The 25219-nt window shown below is 39.1% G+C and overlaps 1 pseudogene; it reads left to right on the top strand.

The window, feature by feature from the left end:
* The first annotated feature begins 575 nt into the window (after window positions 1-575).
* Window positions 576-24955, top strand: LOC122145787 (annotated as a pseudogene).
* Window positions 24956-25219: the final 264 nt, after the last annotated feature.

Raw genomic sequence — 25219 nt, forward strand, 5'->3', positions numbered from 1 at the left:
CTACGCCAGGCCTGATTTACCCGCATCCCAAGGAGTTTCATCTGACAGCTGGATTCACCAACTACTGCCTTAGTGCTGGTCTACACCAACAACATGGCCAGAACTAAAGGGGGGTGCCCACTTAATCAGAACACTACTCCCACCAGAGCACAAACTAACTACTCAAATGGCAAAAAGAGCCTGCTTTGCACTTCCTGAACCATCCAGTGATTCGCCAGTCACAACAGAACACGGAAAGTGATCACAGAGATGTGCCGCCAAACTTTAATGGCCCTCAACGGCCAACGCATCCGTACAGAGGACCAATGCCCCCAAAGCCACATGGATGCAATGTTGAGGCACGGTGTGCCCAGAGCAGGTGTTTGTGGGTTAACAGCAAACCTCTGCCACAGCAACACTGCAAGCTTGACTTCCTGTCATCAAAGTACAAGTGACAGACAACCTGATCACCCTTCAAATCGCATTGACTCACAAGAAGTGCATCAGATAACTCCTGATTTACACAGACTCAAATGATGCCAAGCTCAGCTTCAAAACACTACCTCATTGGCTAGGAAAAAGATGAGATTGCCACAATGAACAAGAAGCCAGTCAAGCATCAACACCTGTCCCAGGTGTGCAACAACATCACAAGTAAGCATGAGCTGATCATCCACTTGAAGGTCAAAGAACACTCAAACCAGCCGAGTCCTGACAGGCCCTTGCCAAAACAGGTGCATTGCATGGTGAGCTATGGTCTCAACCAAGATCCACCCACCTTCCCATGACATGACAGCCATAACCCGCAGGAGACCAACTTTCACCTCCAAGGTACCCACCTTGCAGCCCTGATTCCTGAAACCCAAAAATTTCTTAGTATTTCTGCATTTCTGTTTCCACTTATGTTATGTCACTTCTATTTATTTTTATTATTTTTTTGGGGGGGGGGTAATTCATTAAAATAAGGTATGTGGTTAAGACAAGTTCAAGATATTTTCACATTTTATTCTATGATATGCATTAATAACATTAAATGGCAAACAGGAAAACTACTTAATCCAATTACTAGTTTACTTTTTTACTCAAGCTGTATTTTATTGGGTTTATTCTCTCGCTCTTGCAAACTAACTCAAGCCTTCCAGTCTGTAGATTTTAAATACAGACCAAAAGAGTTGTCAAAAGCTTAATGGCAGTGATATAATTGTCAACCATTTTATAGTTTGTTTTAAAGCCTAACTTTAGCTTTTTACTTCTGTTGATTGTATTTATGTTTCAAAGTGAACAGATGTCGGGTTCAAAAATACATAATCTCTGCAGAACTCTATTAATTTACATATATTAATCCTAACTAATGTGTTTCTAAAATTTTAAGTTATAATATAAAAATATACATTAACATTACTTGTATTATGAACAAAAGTAAATTAATACATTTATAAATCTATTCATTGTTAGCTCATGATGCCTATAATGTTTCCATATTTTAACCTTATTGCCAAGTGTTACCATTTACGCTAATTGTAGAGGACATCAGAGGCAACTGACCCTTCGTTAAACCCCCCAACCCCTTTAGTTATTTTTGCTACATCCGACAAGCCATGGCACTCTCACTACACATGCTCATGAAGAATTGACACTAACACTGACAATACACTAAGTCTCGCATAGCCAGACCTTCAGACTGAAGGTCTGGAATTCATGGCAGCTTACATTGGTCAAGGTTCACCCATGAGGCCGTTTGACTGACATGTCAAACAACCAATCACAGTTTGTTTTGTTTAGCATCACGTTTCGGGGCGTGGAATTGTCGCCACAATAACAGACTGGTGTGTAAAACACGTATTTGAAAGATATGCACCGAACTTTAAATATTTCACACACTTTTGAAACTCCAGTGTTCATTTGATACTGATAAGCGCTCGTCGTCACAGTTGTAAACATTATAACAGACTGGTGTGTAAAAACTCTCGGACCTATTGTAAAGGTTCTATGCCACGAACTTTGAATATTTGACATACTTTTGAAACTCCAGCGTTTAGTTGATCCTGATAAGCACTCGTCATCACAGTTGTAAACATGATGGCTTTCTTCTTTAGTGAGGGGGTTTGGCGCCACGGCATCTTTGTTTCCAGGCAGAACGTTAAAGAATGTGACACGCACGTCTCCCGGAAATCCTGTAGAATTCAACCAATCCAATGACGACTTTGACACTCCTGAAGCGTTTCCACTTTTTTGTCCCATATGCATCGTTTAGACGTTTAGATGTTTCAACTGCGGAAATACTTAAATACACACCATTTATCAAGTTCAAGTCCACCAACGTTAATCTAGTCTCCTGTCTGGTTTCTTTGTCGGACAAAATGGCAGATTTAGCTTTATAATTGGTCAGATCACCTGTCAATCAAGCTCCCGGCAAAGGGTGTGTTGTGTTTGTTTCACTGTCATAATGAAAGATTTAATTAAAGTGGAAAGCTATGAAATCAGCTAAATCATTACATAAAATGCTTTGTGCCATATAATAACATCCAAACTGCACACCAACAACACACTCACATACAGTCATCATAACAGACAGTCAAACACGTTTCAATACACTGCTTCTCATCAAGCTAAACTAGATGATCTGATCTCTGGCTGCTAGTGCAGCTCTCTAACCAAATTAACCCTCCCAACCACCCCTCCCATTTCCCCCAGTAGCCACCTCTCACTGTCTCCTGTGATCAGAGTTAAAATTCATCACACACTGTAATGTGGCTTCACATCCATTTACCCTCAAGCAAACGTGAGTGTGTCTGAGCCCAGGATATGCTTGCAACGAACCTCCATCTTCACTGTTCATAGTTTGGAAGCAAAATTACTTAGTGAAGTGTCATGTAATATTAGATATTAAGATTAAGGAGAGCTACTGTGAGAGCTACGGTGAGATCATTGCACTGATATCATTGATAACTAATTTTCTGTACTTAAATGTACAGTCTTGTCCCTAGCCAAAGTGTTTCTTAAATTTTTTGGGTTAGAATTTCTCTGTAAAATGTTTTGTAGCCCATTAAGAACATACACACATTATTTTAACCTAATTTTTATGTAAAGAATAATGTACAGACCACCAGTCAGTAAAATAAAAACCAAACAATTTACTAATAAAAGATGATCAGGTCTTGTATAATCCTAAATGGGTGTAATTTTCCAAATAAATAAAATCAATAAATGTACAAGAAATATTGATTTGGTCAAAAATTATTTGATTATGTGAATAGAAAGACCACAGGGTGCTGCAACAGATGTGGAAATACCAGTGTAGAATCTCACTATACAATTTTTTTTACACAGCTCTCTGACAGTTATTTTTGTATAGTGATTGTATTTATCTTTATGAACTGAATATTTTACTGTTTTCGCTGACAACCAGTTGCCATGTAATCTGAAAATTCTTCATGAATGTAAAAGATTTCTGCACACAGATTTTGCTACAGGTTCTAGCTGGTCACAAAAATACCACGTTGACTAACAGAAAGTGGCTTGGTTTTGAAAGTGACTTCTGGGTGAGCCATGATTAGTTTTGACAATGAACAATTAACCTTTTTAACTGCAAAATTTTGCCCAAATTTCACAAATGTGACTGCAACTTATAACAGTGGCTCTCAACCTTTTTGACTTTAATGCCTGCTGTAATCTAACACAATATTTGAATGAAAAAAAAAGAAATGCCAGTTTACATCTTCGTTTTTAGCATTTTAATTAAAATAATTTTAAAATATTTATAATAATTTAATAATTTAAATATGTTTAAATTATCCTGCAGCCCTGTTAAAAAACACTGGTATATACTGTAAGACTATACTATATTCTCTTGAAGACATGTTATAGCTTTATCTAAGGAACATGCTGAAATTTGAGTCATCATTTATTGAGAATTCATACTCATGTCACGTTTTTTTTTGCGAGAACTGCCCCTTAAAATCTGTTGTTTAATGTTGTATAAATGACCACAAAATGTTACTTTCAGATTCTGCCTGAATGTATTAATATATTTGATCACTAAATAAGTAAATAAGATTTACAGGTACTGAATACATTTTAATGTGTTATAACCCTCTGTATTTAACTGGTCAAAGCATGTTTTACATATTAATGGCTGACATGGTTTCATTTTAACCAGCTAAAAATCTGAAGTACTGATCTCTCTCTCTCTCTCTCTCTCTCTCTCTCTCTCTCTCTCTCTCTCTCTCTCTCTCTCTCTCTCTCAATATTTATGTAGATTGAGTGGAGTGTTCCAGAAGAAAAGAGGAAATCTTGTGTTGCTAAGGGGAAAACAGAGGTAAAGTCATATGGTGTATGGTGTGTGTGCTTGAGGTGGGGGGATGTAAAGAGCTCAATAGCAAGTGAACAAAAAATATGAATCTTTTTGAATGCGTTGGAAAAAATCCTAATTTCAAAATCCACCATTTTCCTGCTTTGTTTATTTTGAAAAATATTTTTGAAGGTGCCATTAGCACTTTTGGACCAATATTACAGTAGCCACAACTTCACTGACACTCAGCAGCATGGATGCAGCATCATGCAAAACCAAATATTTTCAGTGACGGATGCCACTGTAGAAATCGTACTCGGTTAATAACATAACCTCGGTTCCCTGAGATATAGGAATGAGTATTGCGTCTGCTTAAGACACCATGGGAAAAAGCCTTTTTCTCCTAAACTGAAGCCTTTTTTTCAGTCACGCAGTGATATTGCACGGCCAGTTCACTGCGTGATTGAAAAAAGGCTTCAGTTCAGGAGAAAAAGGCCTTTTCCCATAGTGTCTTAAGCAGACACAGTACGAGTGTAGTATCAACAGGGAAGCACTATTAACAATAAGTAATAAATCATTTATTCTGTGAGTAAAAGTGTCCAATAACTGTTTTTCTAAATTAAAATTGCTTAATGTTTAAACCTTTTTAATTATATATATATATATATATATATATATATATATATATATATATATATATATATATATACCTATATATATATATATATATATATATATACACACAAACCCGATTCCAAAAAATTTGGGGGCACTGTTCAAATTGTGAGTAAAAAAGAATGGAATAATTTACAAATCTCATAAACTTATATTTTATTCACAATAGAATATAGATAACATATCAAATGTTGAAAGTGAGACATTTTGAAATGTCATGCCAAATATTGGCTCATTTTGGATTTCATGAGAGCTACACATTCCAAAAAAGTTGGGGACAGGTAGCAATAAGAGGCCGGAAAAGTTAAAAATACAAAAAAAAAACAAAACGAAGAGCCTCTCAGAGTGGCAGTGTCTCTCAGAAGTCAAAATGGGTAGAGGATCACCAATTCCCCCAATGCTGAAGCGAAAAAAATAGTGGAGCAATATCAGAAAGGAGTTTATCAGAGAAAAATTGCAAAGAGTTTGAAGTTATCATCATCTACAGTGCATAATATCATCATCATGTGATCTTCGGGCCCTTAGACAGCACTGCATCACATACAGGAATGCTACTGTAATGGAAATCACAACATGGGCTCAGGAATACTTCCAGAAAACACTGTCGGTGAACACAATCCACCATGCCATTCGCTGTTGCCGGCTAAAACTCTATAGGTCAAAAAAGAAGCCATATCTAAACATCTAAATGGACTGTGGCAAAGTGGAAAACTGTTATGTGGTCAGACGAATCAAAATTTGAAGTTCTTTTTGGTATACTGGGATGCCATGTCATCCGGACTAAAGAGGACAAGGATAACCCAAGTTGTTATCAGCGCTCAGTTCAGAAGCCTGTATCTCTGATGGTATGGGGTTGCATGAGTGCAAAATGCATTAATCCATCCATCTGGATGGGAGCATATGTTTTTCTAGAACTTGGATATACCTTTCAGCATTGATGGTGCCTTTCCAGATGTGTAAGCTGCTAACACATCTGAAAAGGCACCATCAATGCTGAAAGGTATATCCAAGTTCTAGAACAACATGCTCCCATCCAGACATCATCTCTTTCAGGGAAGACCTTGCATCTTCCAACATAACAATGCCAGGCCACATACTGCATCAATTACAACATCATGGCTGCGCACAAGAAGGATCCAGGTACTGAAATGGCCAGCCAGCAGTCCAGATCTTTCACCCATAGAAAACATTTGGCGCATCATAAAGAGGAAGATGCAACAAAGAAGACCTGTATCATACAGTATCATATGGATATCATATCATGTCATATCAATTATTGGTTATCGGTATTGGCTTATCTTTTCACATTGATGCATCCTTAATATCTGTAAAAGTCATATCTTGTCCATGTTCCACTCGGACCTCGCGCGCAGAAAACATCCAGTCAGAAGCAGATTGAGTTGTTTCACAGCTTTGAAATTTTAGTACTGTCTGTCTTTTTAATATCAAGCATGTTCCACTCTTTAATGTCTCATTCATTCATGTTCCTTTATCAAAAACTTCACGCTAACAGTGCCACCCCTGAAAGCTGTGCGGAAAAAGCTAAAGTAACCGGCATAATGTCTCATACTGACTCTTGGCACAGGAGAACACCATCTTCTATAAAACAAATTATATGTTTCAGTCCTGTCACTGTATTTACATACATTTACATTTTTTCGCTATTACCACAAACAAGCTTGAATCTGAGTTTATTAGCTCTATGTTACCATAGAAACCTCAGTGGGTTGCTGTCGTGACTTTCGCGAATAGCACTGAACTCGTAATTTGGCTGGTACAAAAAATGTATATGTATATGTATATGTATATGTATATTTATATGTATATGTATATGTATATGTATATGTATATGTATATGTATATGTATATGTATATGTAAATGATAAAGTTTTATCAGCTTATGTTGGCTCTATTACAAAGGAATTGCTGATCTCTAGTGATGTATAATTTTTGTAATTGGCCTACATCATTTGTTGGTAAAGGGTGAGCGATCTGCCGAGCCACCTGATTTTTGTCAAAGAGCCAGGTGTGGCTCGTGAGGCATAGGTTCCCGACCCCTGCATTTAGGCATCTAGATGTGGTGAAGACGACTTGGTGAAATTCAAAACGAGCATCAGAATGGGGAAGAAAGGGTTTTTGAACATGGAATGGTTGTTGGTGCCAGAAGGGCTGGTCTGATTATTTCAAAAACTGCTGATATACTGGGATTTTCAAGCACAACAATCTCTAGGGTTTACAGAGAATGGTCTGAAAAAGAGAAAATATCCAGTGAGCAGCAGTTGTGTGGATGAAAATGCTTTGTTGATGTCAGAGGCCATCAGAGAAGTGGCAGACTGGTTAGAGATGATACAAAGGCAATAGTAACTCAAATAACCACTCGTTACAACCAAGGTATGAGAATACCATCTCTGAACGCACAAAACATCGAACCCTGAAGAAGATGGGCTACACCAGCATAATAACACACCGGGTGCCGCTCCTGTCAGCTAAAGAACAAGAAACTACAATTTGCATTTTGCACAGGCTCACCAAAATTGGACAATAGAAGACTGGAAAAATGTTGCCTGGTCTGATGAGTCTCGATTTCTGCTGCGACATTCAGATGGTAGGGTCAGAATTTGGCATAAAGAACATAAAAGCATGGACCCATCCTGCCTTGTCTCGACGGTTCAGGCTGGTGGTGGTGGTTTAATGGTGTGGGGGATATTTTCTTGCACACTTTGCGCCCCTTAGTACCAATTGAGCATCGTTTTAACACCACAGCCTACCTGAGTATTGTTGCTGACCATGTCCATCCCTTTATGACTACAGTGTACCCATCTTCTGATGGCTATTTCCAGCAGGATAATGCACCATGTCACAAAGCTCAAATCATCTCAGACTGGTTTCTTGAACATGACAATAGCTGCTTTTCCACTGTCGGGCCAGTGCGAGCCAGTGCTTTAAACAGGCCAGGCGGGGCTAATAGCCTCGGACCTGTAGCACCGAGGCCAATATATCGATGCGTTTCCACAGTCGGGCCAGAAGCTCCGCTGCGCTTCACTAAAACCTGCCCTTTACACGCCTCTCAGGAACAACATCATGCAAATCCATCATTTCACCAACAAACAGAAATTATCAGAAAATTAATAAGATATAAGTCACTGGAACTAGCACGATCACAAAACAAACATGATAAAAGCGTCCGTTTGTTTGCATGCTTTGTTAAATATTTAAATCCAAAAGCATCAATGTTTTATTATAATTGGCCTAAGTGATACACTGATCATAATGAATTAATTTATTAAGAAATAAAGCGTTATGAACATAGCCTGCTTATTCAGTCGAGTCTGTTTCTGTTCATTTGTATTCACAGTAGCCTATATACCTCACATTTAGAAATAATGATCATTGATGATCACAATAATGATCACAATCGAGACGCGACTTATGACAGATAAAATATGTAACTAAATAAATACACGATTGTGATAGAGAATAAGAAGCTAAGGTCTGATTTCTTCAAGTGGTCACATTTACTATGTTTACTATGGTAACGTTAATGCCTAGTGTTAATGCCTAGCGTGCATAGTCTTTTGCATAGTCAGGATGCATTTGCGAACAAAAACATTTTGTGTGCCTTATCATTTATATTGTGAAATGTCAATCATTAACAATTAACTGTGCCGTTTGAAAGATATGGGGGAGGTCTCACTGTAGAAAACGCCTGGGGATCACAGATACAGCCCATTGGAGTTCAGGTTGCCAGTCACTGTTATTGATACAGAAACTCTCTTGTTCTTCTCAGCCATGGTTTCAAAGTCATCCTTGACACATTCACATAAGTTGGGGTGTCCAATCCTGGTTCTGGAAGGCCAATATCTTGCACGGTTTAGCTCCAACGTGTTCCACCTTACCTAGCTGGAACTTAAGATAGTAATCATGAAGACCATTGGTTACTTTCAGGTGTATTTAATTGGACAGTGGCTCTACAGGATCAGGATTGGACAGCACTGACATTAGTTGTGAAAAGTATCAGTGTTCTTAAGATGTGAGACATTCTGAAAAGGCCTACAATGTTATGTTTAATCGTTGGGGAGTCTTATACATTTACACTATTAATCAAATTATTAAAATGAAAGCTGCAAGTGACCTTGACTGTAATTGTAATCTCAATTAATTTGCGTGTAAATTTGTTTGAAAGAAGTCTCTCCACGGCTACAATTATTTGATCAACAATACAATAAAACAGGAATACTGTGAAATATTGTTTCAATTTAAAATAACTGCTCTAAATTTTAATACATTTTAAAATGTAATTTTTTTCCTATCATGGCAAAGCTGAATTTTCAGCAGCCATTACCAATGTCTTCAATGTCACATCATCGTGCAGAAACCATTGTAATATGCTGGTTTTTGTCAAAGTTGACAACAGATGTGCTGCTTAATATGTTTTTGAAAACCTAGAGAAACACAGACAACACAAAGAAACTTGTATATTTTATTTGTCTCACAGTATGTCTTGCTTTACTCTGCTGCCACTCACAGGACGATTGCAGGAACTACATCCGTCTGCTGGAGTTTTTGGGTGATGGACACATATATGCCTGTGGGACTTTCGCCTTTGACCCCCAGTGTACATTTATTGTAAGTCTCTGTGTTTCCATAACTACACTGACTCAAGTCTTGTCATATTATTAAGTAGGACAATTAAAAAGAAATGCACAAAGTAAGACAGGTATACACATATGGATGGTTCTTCAATAAACCTGTTAGTCTCAGAATAGGCTATATACTTTACTTTATTGCATTATTGTCATTGTACAAAGTGCAAGGTGTAGATCAACCAACAATAAATAACAAAAAACAAAAAACAAAAAAAAATAAAATCAAAAAAAAATAAATAACAGAGTGCAAATGATGTCATTAGCTGGGTATTATGTCATTAAGTGTGTGCAAAGGGGTGTAATGAGGGTTACAGCTTTTGAAAAGAAGCTGTTTGCTCAGTCTGTTTGTGTGTTTTCATGGTCCTGTATCTCCGCCCTGAGATCAGGGGGACAGTCTTTGACCCAGGTGAGTGGAATCTACCGCAATATTTCTGGCCTTCTACTGGAGGCATTCTGCATAAACCAAGTCTAGGTCTGGAAGTGGATTCCCAACAATACTTTGCACTGTTTTAACCACCAAGGTCAAATCCTTTCTGTGCTGTGCAGCTGGCGTACCACACAGTCACACAGTAGCATGGGATGCATGGCACACCTATAGAAATTTTATCAGCAGCCAAGGGGAGAGTCCAGCCTGCTTCAACTTACTGAGGAAGAAAAGTATTTCTTGAAGTATTACATTATTATCATAATGAAATGTTCATAATGTAATAATTTTCTCAAAATGTAATAAAATCTTGAGCTCGTAATGTAATAACAATTATTACATTATCAGAAATGTATTACATTATAAACTGACCAAAATTTTTTGTAATATTGTCATAATTCTATTTATTTAGCCTATGTGTATAATATATATAAGAGATAGAGATATAGAAAAAAATAACAAAATAAAATACAAAATAAAACATATAATATAATATAATATAATATAATATAATATAATATAATATAATATAATATAATATAATATAATATAATATAATACAAAAAAATAAATATCATATGCTAACATAAAACTTTCCATGTACAAACTAATCACTTACATATAGAGATAAATGCCAAAATTAATTGCAGATGTTAACATATTATTTGCTTTGTTTAATCTTTTCATGTACAAATTAATTTCTTTTTAGAAATAATTTGTACATGAAAAGATTAAGCAAAGCAAATATGTTTACGTCTAAGATTCATTTCAGCATTTATATAGAATATCTAAACTATAGCTGAACTTTAGTGAGGTGACATTGTATTAGAACCATGAGAGAAAAAAAAAAACTCTTTAATTAAAATTCTGAATGCATTAGTCTAGTATGTGTGCAAAGAGTGCTCCCTTTATAATTTCAAATGCACTGAGCCTGTCACTCATCTCAGTTCATTGGTTCAATGGACATGTCTGTGATTAGCTACACTGCTCAACGTTGCAAATATTGTAAATCGAAACAACTGATGCTCTCCAGAGCGCAAATGTAAATATGCACAGAAGAGTTTTCCAAATAATGTTTGTTGTTGTTGTTGTTGTTGTTTGTGAGAGTAATTAGCTCCCTAAATTGGCGTGACATGATAAACTGCTTTCTGTATGGATTTAATTTGGAATGTTGCTTAAATACGGGAACAGCTGGCAATCATACTTTGCATGTTTTAAACACTTAGATTATGTTCCTTACTTTGACCATGCCTTAAAGGGGTCATATGATGATGCTAAAAATATTTGTGTGTGTGTGTGTGTGTATTTGGTGTAATGCAATGTGTTTATGCGGCTTAAGGTTCAAAAAAACACATTATTTTCCATATAATGTACATTATTGTTTCTCATCTATGCCCCACCTTTCCGAAACGTGTCGATTTTTACAAAGCTCATCGTTATGAAGCGAGGTGTGCTGTGATTGGCCAGCTATCCAGTGCATTGTGATTGGCCGAATCCCTCAAGTGTGTGACGGAAATGTTACGCCCCTTAACATACTATGCCGTCTCCCAGGCCAGCAGCACGAGACTCAGTCCAGCTGCTCTGCTCGTGCACATCCCATCAACAGTTCTCTTTTAGCAGTTCAGTCAATGTACTGTTTAGGAGTAACTGAATAACTCAGGATATTTGTTTATTTCACGTCAGAGGGTGTAAGGCACATTTATAAACCGAAGAATTTAAGAAATTTGTGGACTAGTGCGTACTGGAGATGTGAACCATTTCAAACAATTCAGTTCGATTTGGTGAACTGGTTATATAGAAAGATTTGTTCGTGATCTGGACATCACTAGACAAGACAAAACCAATAAAACCCATTAAAAACGAGGCATTTGTTGCATCCAGCTGAGACTTAATTAATGATTATTATGACTTATACTATCTTTTTACACGTTGCATATTGCGCTGCGTAAACATATGTCTGCATTTGTGATCTGCTAGAAACAACAAGCCTACTCTACTGCTCAAAACTCATGTTTGAATCATCATTGGCAAATTATTTAAATATAAAAAACTTACTTACAGGTTGAAGCACCAGACTGTCCTTGCAAATTTTGGAACTGCCCAGCTTTATAGAAACAAAACCGTTATGCCACAGACACATTGCAGGCTACTGGTTCAGAAAACAGTCCTCATCTTCCATAAAATGCGCAGCACACACCTGAAAATTTGGGTTGGACTTGGACCAGCAGTGTTGAAATACAACTTAACCACTGATTTCTAGTTGTGTTCACTTTTGGAAGGAACAAAGTAGTTTCGCTTTCACAACAAAACTCACAGTGTCTCCACAACATGGCAGCAGCGGCAACAGCGAGAATAAAAGTTACACCTCCTTTCTTTGCGTGAACATTTGGGCAGTGTTATGCAGTGTAATGCAGTTCTGTTTATTAACCAGTAGAGCGCAAAAATTACATAGTGTTGCTTTAACATCCTTGAAAGAGCGCAGTTTGCTGGCATATTTACTTTAAAGTCTGCGTGAACCGGAAGTTGCTGCCAACTGGATTTCAGTGTGGTGGTGTATTTCCAGCTGAAATGGAATGTTGAGTAGAGGGCGGGGGTTTTATTTTTGTGCTTCTCCTCTCATCTCTCACTCACAGCAGACTAAGCATATTCTGCCCAAGCCACCAAACTGACGTCATCAGAAAAGGCATGCCATTCCAGAGTGAAAGCAAATGATCAGATTTTGATTAAAGATTGCCAAAACAAACCATTTTTTTATTTTTTTTTCAGAAGATTAACTTGCACAGATTAATTGTTGACCTTAAGACTAGCAATGTGCACTGACAAAATAAATATTGTAAATTTTGATTCCATGTGGACTTTAACATCTCAGTTAATGTCCGTGGTATGATGACAATGACAATGGTTACATATAAATATATATGAACTGTTATTACATTTTAAGTTGCCACAGTGTGTTCATAATGTAATACATTTCTCATACAATAACCTATTACATTATGTGAAAAATTATTACATTTAAAAATTATTATTACATTACGAGCTCAAAATTTTATTGACCTCTTTGGTTTTTATTGGTGTTCAAAACCAGATTGTTTGTTGAACATCACAGGGCCAAGTGATGGCTCTCCTTTCCTGTAGTGGATCTCATCATTGTCCGATATGAGACCCACTACAGTGGTATCGTCTGCAAATTTCACAATGGTATTAGAGGCATGTACAGTATGGGGGTGCAGTCGTGTGGGTGAAGAGAGTGAAGAGTGCAGAACTGAGCATGCATCCCTGTGGAATACATGTGTTTTATCCCCTATTTTTACCACTTGTGGCCTGTTAATTAGAAAGTCTTTGATCCATAAGCACAGTGGCCTTAATTATGGAGATTCTGTTCCAGTTTGTGGGGCACTATTGTATTAAAAGCATCTTGATATATGTGTTTGACACCTCCAGAATGGAAAGGGCTTTGTGGATTGCTATGGTGACTGCGTCCTCCGTACAGTATATTGATTTCCCCGGTAGGCAAACTGGTAGCTGTCTAATTCAGGAGGTATTCCTCTGTAGGAATAAAAGAGGTCATATGATGCGATTTCAAATTTTCCTTTCTCTTTGGAGTGTTACAAGCTCTTGGTGAATAAAGAAGATCTGTGAAGTTGCAAAGAGTAAAGTCTCAAATCCAAAGAGATATTCTTTATAAAAGTTGAGACTCTTCCACGCCTCCCTGAAACGGCTCGTTCTATCATTACCCAAATATCTACGTCAGTATGTGGGAAGATTTGCATACCGTCGCCCAGATGTTCATGCAAAAGAAAGAACCTTTTATTCTCATTGTAGTATTGTTGTTGCCGCTGCCGCCATGCCATGAAGACGCTATGTGTTTCACTGTAAATGCGAAACTACCTTGTTTGGCCTTCCAAAAGAGGATGATAACCACTTCGTCATGCCTGGAGCTGATCCGTGCTGGTCGTTGAGGAAAATACATCAACTTTGCATTTTTGATCGCTGAATCGGCTTTCACCATGGAATGAAGCGGCATCCAGCCCAGGGTCGTCACATGTGGCTGCTGCAAGACCAAGGTATGCTCCTTCCTAGAATCTGCTTGCTGCTTTTCAAGCTGCCCGCCTCTGCTCATTCAAGCCGGCTGCGGGCTCATTCTGGGCCTCCGGCCTCTGCTCACTTAAGGCCGCGGTGTGTGACGCTGTTTCGTTGAGAAAGTGAAACTACTTTGTTTTTGCCTTCCAAAAGAAAACACGACTAGAAATCATGTTTATATCACATTTATAATAGGTTTTATATTTATGTCTCATCGCTCCGGCCGGACAAGGCATCACAATATGTTAAGAGGCATAACATTTCCATCACACGCTTGAGGCATTCTTCCAATCACAACGCACTGGATAGCTGGCCAATCACAGTACACCTCGCTTTTCAGAGAGATGAGCCTTGTGAAAATCGACGCGTTTCAGAAGGTGGGGCATAAAGGAGATACAATAATGTACAGTATGTGGAAAAATAATGTGGTTTTTTTTATGCGGTTCTTAAACCGCATAAACACATTTCATTACACCAAATACACAAAATAATGTTCTTTTTTGCAGCATCATATGACCCCTTTAAAGGGGCAGTCATGGCCTGATGGTTAGAAAGTCAGACTTGTAACCCAAAGGTTGCGGGTTCAAGTCTCTGGTCCGGTGGAAATTGTAGGTGGGGGGAGTGAATGACCAGCGCTCTCTTCCACCCTCAATACAAGACAGACGTCATACCCTTGAGCAAGGCACTGAACAAATGCTCCCAGGCACCACAGCAATATGGCTGCCCACCTGCTCAGGGTGTGTGTTCACAGTGTGTGTGTGTGTTCACTCCTGTGTGTGTGCCCTTGGATGGGTTAAATGCAGAGCACAAATTCCAAGTATGGGTAACCATACTTGGCCACACACGTCACTTCACTTGCTGCTAAATGTGCTGCAGAATAAGCCTCTCAAAACATTTATATAATGACAGGGCCACTGGGCGATAGTCACTGAGGCAGGTAACAACTGACTTTTTTAGATACAGATAAAATAATGGAGGATTTCAGGCAACATAAAAAACATCTGCACATAATTTCTGGTCTGGCCCCTCAGTCAAGAAAGAATTAAGAGAATGAATGATTGACCATTTTCCACCTGTGGTATATGACTTTAAGTGTGTATTATAATATTGATAAAGGGTATTATACTCTCTATTATATTTTCTTCTTAATTTAATTTTTGCTCATTTCCTTATATTTAAGTACAGATAATAATCACATCTATCTGTCTTCTCTGCCTCATTTAGAACATCTCTTCATTCTCTCTGGAGAAACATGAAGATGGTAGCATGAAGATGGAGACGGGGAAGGGGAAATGCCCCTTTGAGCCCAGCCAGCATTACACAGCAGTCATGGCAGGTATAAAACACACGTTTACTCTGAATTAGGGTATACGTCTTGTGACATCAATAGTTTTTGTACATTGTAAAGCTTATTATAAATTCTAACCAAAACCCAAACCCTCAACCTAAAAGAAAATTGCTATTGCAGAATGAAAAAAAGTGTTTATAAATATTTTTCTAGTTTAGGATGTTATGTTTTCTCTACCCTAAATTTAAACACACATTAACCTTTCTGTATATTTAGTTCAACATTAAAACATTATTTAGTGCCCTGTCATGTCCCCACTTCGTAACAACAGATGACACACATACTCCTTGTGTGTCGATTGTTGAGTTGAGTTGCTTTTATGATCTTTACAATTTGCGAGGCCTGGGGGCGGCTTATGTGGTGGTGCAGTACTCTACCCCTTCCAATTGGATGTGGTCAGTGGACACAACTCAAGCTGTGGGCTTCCCTAATTCACACTGCCCCCCCTAGGGTCTAGCCTATACTGTAGATTTGGTCCGAGGAGCATTCTGGTTGCGGGAGTAGTCTACCAGGTAAGTATTGAATGACATTTCGCTAATAAGGTTATACTTAGGTGCCCTTTTGTAGTATGCTGGAGCAACAGTTACATTATATGTTTGCCGTAGCTAATCAAAATTGACAATGGTGTTTGCATAGCATCAACACCATGACACAGCAGCTTTTTTCCCTTCTCGGGGATCTGGGTTATATACATAAGCCTAAGACGTTTTCTTCTTAAGGGTATTGGCTGGTCCCCACAATGTAGGTGATTTTAGGGTGCCATCCTTGTGGGGACATTTGGCTCCCAAAATGTTTTAACACAAAATACATTGGAAACACAGAAATTACTTTAGTAAAATAATAGTAATAATAATAATAATAATAAATGAATAAAAATGTCTATTTTTCCGTTTTTGTTTTTCTCTTTTCCTCCCTTTTTGTTTTCTCTCTTTCAGGAGGGATCCTTTACACTGCTGCCACAAGTAACTTCCTTGGCACAATGTATGACATTTCCAGGGCAACAGGCATCGAGCAGGAACGCATCCGCACTGAACAATCAATCAACTGGCTTAGTGGTAAGATACTCATCCATCCATTCATCCAGACACAGGCATTTACACATTAAAGGCAACATTTAATGTGTATTTACACTCAGATTGTTTATAACCATACTCTTCATAACTCTTGCCTGTTTCTGAACTCAGATCCAGAGTTTGTCAGTTCTGCCTTCATCCAAGAGGATGAGAAAAACAATCCTACTGGTGAAGATGACAAAATGTACTTTTTTTTCACTGAAGTAGCTAAAGAATATGACCTTTACACCAAGATTAAAGTGCCACGAGTTGCTAGAGTCTGCAAGGTAGGAACTAGATCTGGTCTGTTTTCTTGTCTGGTCTCTATATGTTGTTTTATGGGTTGACTTGGTTTATGTATAAGAGGGATGTTGTACAGTAGTTCTGCTTACAGCTGATATGTTATGTAATTGTACTGTTCCACTTTGAGTTCAGATTTCTTCAGTCGTAAAGTTATTCTATTCGTTGTCATCCGTCTGTTTTTCATCAATTATTTTCTATCATATCTGATCTATTTTGGTTTCTCTCTCGGTTTTCTAGTCTGATGTAGGTGGTATGAAGACTTTGCAGAGGCGGTGGACGACATTTCTGAAGGCCCAGCTGGTGTGTGAAGATCGAGCAAGTGGACAGCGATTTAACGTTCTGACTGATGTGTTCACTGTACAGCACCAGCCTGGAGACCCCAGCAGCACACACTTCTATGGCATATTCACCTCACAGTGGTACTTTTGTTCTGTTTCACCTCTGACCTGTCTTGACCTTCTGTGCTGGTCTCATGTCTTTTAAATGATTTCTTCGCTCTTTATTTCTCCATGATTGTTTTTTATTGTGGTGTGTTTGTCCTGTTGTGTTGATGTGTATAATGTGTAGGGGAAAGAGATGGAGCTTTCAGCTTGTGGGTGTGTACAGTTCTGGAGGAGATCACGAAGGTGATGAATGGGACCCTTTAAAGAGCTGAAAAAGACCTGTGAAAACTGGATTAACCCAGAGCCCATACCAACCAAGAACCCCGAACCAGGACAGGTAAACAACTGCACACACTCACGACCATACAAACCATACCATGATATAGTATTATACATAGATGTATTTCATGTGTTTTTTATTCACAGTACTGAGACACAGTACATAGAGACACATACTGTTTAATACTATTAGTAGTCATTGGTACTCATCTTGGCACGTATGATAACACTCCCACACAGGGGCTGTTCAAACTCATTGTAGTATTTAGTGGTAAACTTGGAGGGAAGTTGGTCAACTGATTTATCTGAAGGATTGGTGAGATAATGTGAATTATGTAGAGCCTCTTACTGTATTATCAACAGAGTCCCAAGTGCAGACAGATTATTAAAGATAACCACAAGGTCTGAGACCATAAATGAGGCAACACAGAACATGAGAAAACAACAAAAAAAATCTAAAAAATCCAAAAGTACATACATTCCACGACTGACAAACCAACTAGAGACAAGCAGGGCTTGTCTAGGATGAATGTCTAGTGTTTTAAAATCTATTCAGGTCAAGTACATGTACTTTTAAAAATCCAAAGGTACTCAACAGCGGACACACAGTATATACTTGTATGTATGTGTGTGTGTGTATGTGTGGTGTGTGTGTGTGGTGTGAGTGTGTATGTATATATATATATATATTATATTTTATGTGTGTGTGTGTGTGTGTGTGTGTGTGTGTGTGTGTGGTGTGTGGTGTAATATACTCACCTAAAGGATTATTAGGAACACCTGTTCAATTTCTCATTAATGCAATTATCTAATCAACAAATCACATGGCAGTTGCTTAAGTGCATTTAGGGGTATGTGTCCTGGTCAAGGGACAATCTCCTGAACTCCAAACTGAATGTTCAGAATGGGAAAGAAAGGTGATTTAAGCGATTTGAGCGTGTCATGGGTGTTGGTGCCAGACGGGTCGGTCTGACGTCTTTCACAATCTGCTCAGTTTACTGGTTTTCATTCACGTCACAACCATTTTCTAGGGTTACAAAGAATGGTTGTGAAAAAGTGAACAACAATCCAAGTATGCGGGCATTCCTGTGGGAGAAAATGCCTTGGTTGCATGCTAGATGTCAGAGGAGACTTTGACGACTGATTCAGCTGATAGAAGAGCAACTTTGACTGAAATAACCACTCGTTACAACCGAGGTATGCAGCAAAGCATTTCTGAAGCTACAACACACACAACCTTGAGGCGGTATGGGCTACGACAGCAGAAGACCCCACCGGGGTACCACTCATCTCCACTAAAACATAGGAAAAAGAGGCCTACAATTTGCACGAGGCTCACCAAAATTGGACAGTTGAAGACTGGAAAAATGTTGCCTGGTCTGATGAGTCTCGATTCTGTTGAGACATTCAGATAGGTAGAGCAGTCTCAGATTTGGATCTCATTTGGGTAAACGAATGAGAAACATGGATCCATCACATGCCTTGTTACCCACTGTTCAGGCGGGTGGGTGGTCTGAGGGTGAGTGCCTTGGACCATGGTGTATCCTGGTGTGGGGGTGATGTTTTCTTGCACACTTTAGGACACCCCTTAGTGCCAATGGGGCAATCGTTTAAATGCCACGGCCCTACCTGAAGCATTGTTTCTGACCATGTCCATCCCTTATGACCACCATGTACCAATTCCTCTGATGGCTACTTCCCAGAAGCATAATGCACCATGTCACCAAGCTCGAATCATTTCAAATTGGTTTCCCTTGAACATGACAAGAGTTCACTGTACTAACCTGGCCCCCACAGTCACAGATTCAAACTCAAATAGCGCTATCTTTGGGATGGGGTGGAACAGGCGCTTCGTGCCCCTGGAGTGTGCCTCCCACAAACTCCCCATCAACTGCACGGATGCTATCCTATCAATATGGGCCAACATTTCTAAAGAATGCTTTCAGACCTGTTGAATCACTGCCACATATATTAAGGCAGTTACTGAAGGGAAAGGTTGTCAAAGACAGTATTAGTATGGTTTCCGAAAATCCTTAGGTGAGTGTATATAGATATCGATATATATATATATATATGAAGATAATATATATATATATGTGTTATAGATAGATATGTGTGTGTAATATATATATCTATTATCATAGATATATAAATATATTGTATATACCATGTATGCGCTGTTATATATATATTCTGTATGTCCCCGGATGTATGGACGTAGTGGTATTATAGTGTTTTGCTGGGACAGCCAACCCATGACCTTAAGTTCTAGCATCAATGTTTTCACTCACTATCATACTTTATCTTGTAAGGATCTACGTTCCTTTCTTGGTTCCATAACTCTCAGTGTTTGAATAGTGCACGAAGAGCAGGGCTTTGAGTTCGTGTAATGGTGTGGTGGATGTTTTCCGTGGCACACTGTTGCAAGGTAAGCCCCTTATGCCAATTGGGCATCGTGTGTGTAAATGCCACGGCCTACTGAGCATTGTTTCTGACCATGTCCATCCAACCTCTCTTTTACATCACCACCGATGTACACATCACTCTGATGTACTATGGCGGAGGCAGGATATGCACCGCATGTCACAAAGCATCGAAGTCATTTCAAATTGGCTTTCTATGATTCAAGGGATGGCCGACTGTCATCCTGATGAAGATCACTTGTGCTGATCATTCGTTCACAGAGGTATGCAGCAAGCATTTAGCTACACAACACAACCTTGTAGGCGCTATCGGCTCACACCAGAGACCCCCTGGGTACCACTCATCTCCACATAAATAGAAAGAGGCTCAATTGTGCACGAGCTCACACAAAATTGAAAGTTTAAGACTGGAAATGTTTGCCTGGTCTGTGATGAACGCGATCCTCTCATTTCTTTTGAGACTTCAGATGTAAGTCAGAATTTGGGGTACAGAATGCAACATGTAGTCCTCTCCCTGTGTTACCAACGTGTCAGTGCTGGTGGTGGTGGTTGTAATGGTGTGGGGGTGATGTTTGTCTTGGCACACTTTAAGCCCCTTCGTGGCCAATTGGGCTCGTAAAGCCACGCGCCCTTACCTGGCCCTTGTTTTCGACATGTCCATTCCTTTATGACACCATGTACCCATCCTCTGATGCTCTTCCTACCGCATAATGCAACAGTCCCAAAGACTCGAAATCAGTTCAATTGGTTTTCTTGAACATGACCATATTTTCCACTGTACGAAAATGCCCCCACAGTCCCAAATCGCAAACCCAAAGAGCGTCTTGGGGGAGTGTGGGACCCAGGACTTCGTGCCCTTGGATGTGCCGTCCCACAAATCTCCATCAACTGCAAGATGCGATCCTATCAATATGGCCCTTTCGAAAGAAATGCTTTCAGCACCTTGTTGAATCACGGCCACCCATAGAAGTAAGGCAGTTCTAAGTGGAAAGGGGGTCAAACAACAGTATTCTTAGGGTGTTCCTAATAATCCTTAGGGGAGTGTATCTATAGTTGTTGAGATAATATCTATAGCGTAATATATATATCTAAATGCGTATATATAATGATAAGGTGTGTGTATATAGATTTATGACAAGATATATAGACTAAATTAGTTTAGATATACCAGGTTCGCGGTGAAGTATCGTGTATCTGTCCTAGGTATTTCCAGTAGTGTGTTAAAAAATAGGTGTTTTTGCTGGGGAGCCACCCCATGGACCTTAAGAGTTGCTAGCAGCTCTGTTTCACTAACTATCATTACTTAAATCTGTAATAGAGCGGTATGTCCTTTCTTCGTTCCTAACTCGCAGTGTGTGATAGGTGCCCCTGAAGGGCTGGCCTTTGAGTCCTCCCTGAGCTGCCTGATAAAGCGACCACATTGGTGCGTGATCCAACCCGCTATGGCTACCAGGGTGGTGGCAGCCCCCTATTGATCAGAAATGGCAGCACATATACTAAACTTGCTGTTACCCATTAACATGAGCCTCAAGTGTGCTGAGCAACACATGACCACTGTTTGTGCACCTTGGAACCGGTAAGAGATTATTAACCAGAAAACAAACCGAACAAACAAACAACAAAAAACAATCATTTTGTTACTATCATCACTATCATTTTATTCATCATGCGTGGTTAATATACGTGTACCAGGTGTTGATGAATTCATGGAGAGCTGCACAAAGTAGTCTCCTGTAGTTGGTCCAAATGCCAACTCTTATTGAAGAAGTCCCTCTGTGTGTCTGCAACAGGGACGCCGTGAATAAAACATATTTCTTTACAAAGTAATAACATACAAGTTGTATTGTATGTTAATGTGCTCCCTGTTTTTTATTATTATTATTTGTGTGTACAAAAACAATACTGTATCTTCAATCTGAATTTATACATTTTGCCTCCCTCTAAATAATGTACTATATTTAGGGACGAATAGTTCATGCATTAATGAACCTCCTCTACTCTCTCTGCATGTAGATGATGAGGCTCTGGTGGGCACTCCCTCTTTTCGCTGATGAAACGTTACCCATAGTGGATTGTTCTCTGTACTCTACCTGTGGAGGTGTGTGCACCTGCCCGATGTCTTGGCTGCGGTATGGAGGCATAAGATGGAGCTTGTGCTATAATGAAGTATGGTCACACATAAAACACTTCATTCCACAAAAAGCATATCAGAACACACAAGATGCAGTTTTTCCCTTTGTTCAATTTCATCACACAGGTACATTTATGTTGTCAGGCCAGTAAAGAAGTAGAAGCATAAGATTTTGGGCCGGCAAGTGCACAAAGGTGAAGGTAAGTATGACATTGGTACCTAATATCTATATTTCCCCCCCATACCTGTGGCATGCTGTTGACACCACATAGACACTCATTTCATCTCTCAGTGTTTATAATGAACAAGAAATATCTTACATGTTAAACATATCATCTGATCAATGTCTTGAGGTGTGGTAACCATAGTATAAGCGGAATAATTGACTCCAGGCCGTTGAATTATTAGAAAAATAATGCACACCTGCTTCGCATCATGGCCGCATCACCACCTCGGGTGTGCATTATTTTTCTAATAATTCAACGGCCTTGAGTCAATTATTCCACTTATCTATGGTAAAATATTCCTTATGTATTAATCTGGAAAATATGTATTTTTGCGTTCAGTTTAAGAGCAAAATATTGTCCTACCCAATATTACAATTTAAGAGACTTTTTTAAATTTTACAATATTTTCCATTCAATTAAATTAATTTGGCACTTTTTACAATGACATATACCATAGCAGCAAAGATGGCACTCAAGTGGAACCCAAAGACCCCCGCATGAAGATACAAACACAAAATTATTGTAGAAATAAAGACAAAGAATCCTCTAACACTAGATCTATTTTTACTTTCACATCACTCAAAAATATTTTTGTAAGTTTTCAACACATTTTTTTTTGCTTTTAACCCTGTTCAGTCCTGTTCACTTGAATCGATTTATAAGTGTATTAAAGGGATTTGTTCATTTTTTGTACTTAATTTAATGTTCTACATTTTTACAATTATTTCTTCCCGCATCTCATATAACGCCTCTTTTTGCTAGTTCCAAAACGTCATTTTTAAAGCTGGTAATAGAGGCTTGAGCCGTTGATTAGCATTCTAATGCATTATTTACTTAGAATGTAAATATTAAGGTTTACACTACAACCACCGCAAAAAGTAACATTTTGTCATTAATCACTTACACCCCATGTCGTTCCAAAACCCGTAAAAGCTTTGTTTTCGTCTTTCAAGCACAGATATTTTGGACATCGGGGCTGCCTGGACACTGTCCCCATAGAAACGCTGCCCAATAAATAACATGATCAAGGTCCAGGAAAGTAATGAAATTCATCGTCATGGCGGATGGGACTATTCTGACGATGCCTTTTCATACTTTCCTGGACCTTGACACTGTTATTTATTTGGCAGAACGTACGGACAATCTCGAGCCTCCCTGTTTTCAATCCAAAATATCTTACAATTGTGTTTCCAAAGACGAACGAAAGCTTTTAGGGCTTTGGAATGACATGGGGGGTAAGTGAATAATGACAAAATTTTCATTTTGGTATGATTATCCCTTTAATTAAGTTATGTAGAAAGAGAGTTAAGATACAGAGACCACAGAGAAAGAGAAAGAGAGAGAGAGAGCTTGTGTGAAATTAGGTTACCTCTGGTGCCGTCCTTCAACAGTGTTCTGCAGCAGTGTCTCTGAATCGCTAGTGCGAAATGGCATGTGAAAATCGCGCAGAAATCGTCTGTCATGTTGTTATTTTTGTTAGGTCCTATGTGGCTGTATAGGTACTGTATGCTAATTTCCATTATTAACAGTTAACGATGCAAAGTGATATGGAACTGTAATGCAGTCAAAAGAACTGCCTGGAACTACGTTCGCCCGACGTTACCCTGAAAAGTAATTGCACACCTCAGAACGTTCATCAGCCAATCAGATTCAAGCATTCAATGGCCCCGTAGTATAATTGTTAATAATTTGCTTTGGTAAGGGCTGAAAATTCAACTCTGCCATCATTTTAAATACATGAAAATAGAAAACAGTTTCTAATTTTATACAGTCACAATTTTACAATTTTATTGGATTTTTGATCAAATAAATGTAGACTTTCCTGTCATAAGTGGATCATTATATTGGGGGTCCTAGGCATTTCAAATTGTGTTTAATTGAAAATTAATTGTGAGCTAATGAATTGTGATCTACTTTTTTCTCTGTAATATTTAGGTCTTTGCTCTCTCCACCTGTAATTGAAATGCGTGTTGAAAAGGGTCTGCGTGTCTTGCTTTCTTGCGTGCAAGTGTCCCCTCCTCCCTCCAGCGCTGCCGCTGGGCTGGGGACCATCCTCCACATAGTCACACTCGCCGCCACAACTATGACCTGGAGGTGCAAGTCACATCAGAGAGCGTGGGCACCTACGTTTGTCTAGGTGATGAAAGTGGGCAGAGATCAGCCACCCTGTCGCAGAGCAGAGTAACCTCCTGACCCTTGACAACCCCAGCATGGGGGGGAACGTGGCCATTGCAGGTGGCCAACACTTCCTGGCCTGGCATAATTTTTTTTTCATTGTAGGATTTGTATTGGGTGGCATACTGTTGTTTATAATTTACAAATGGCAAGGCGGCATGAGAGGGGGCAGGCACTCATCATCCACATTGGAAAAGGAGCGAGACTTGCTTCCTTCTACAGACACACCACAGTCTCCAAGCAGTGCCAGTCTGTTGTCAGAGGCAGTGGTCCACTAACCGAGAAAAGGAACGGGAAATTGAATGGTCACGGACACAATATGCACCCGGGGCGGGCACAACGGGCAGGCATATTTATGCCAACTCCATGGACTTAAACTGCAGGAATCAGCTTTGAACCCTCGCAGAGGAACTGGATGGTAGAGAAAGGGTGGGACCAGACGGTGAGGAGGATGGATTGGGGGATGGACTAAGTGAGATGGAGGAGGAGTTTTCTAATGGCCTTGTTTAAGAGGAGCACCTCTGGCACAGTGTTGAAGAAAGCTCTATCTGAAGACCAGCACACATATAATTTTTTGAGACTAAACTCTGTGAAAGGCACACAAACACAGATGGAGGGTTGGAGAAGAGGAGGAAAGCAGACAATCCAAGAAACTGATACACATTCCAAATATATGATTAACATACGCAGTTGCACAAAGAAGCACACAAACAAATAGACTGCATTTGGCTGGAGGCTCCTCTACTATTCCATTACATCACAGTCCAGTCCATTCACTCCTGTGTACATACAGTACTGTG

The sequence above is a fragment of the Cyprinus carpio genome, chromosome A7, assembly GCF_018340385.1.
Source record: "Cyprinus carpio isolate SPL01 chromosome A7, ASM1834038v1, whole genome shotgun sequence".
NCBI classification, from domain to species: Eukaryota; Metazoa; Chordata; class Actinopteri; order Cypriniformes; family Cyprinidae; genus Cyprinus; species Cyprinus carpio.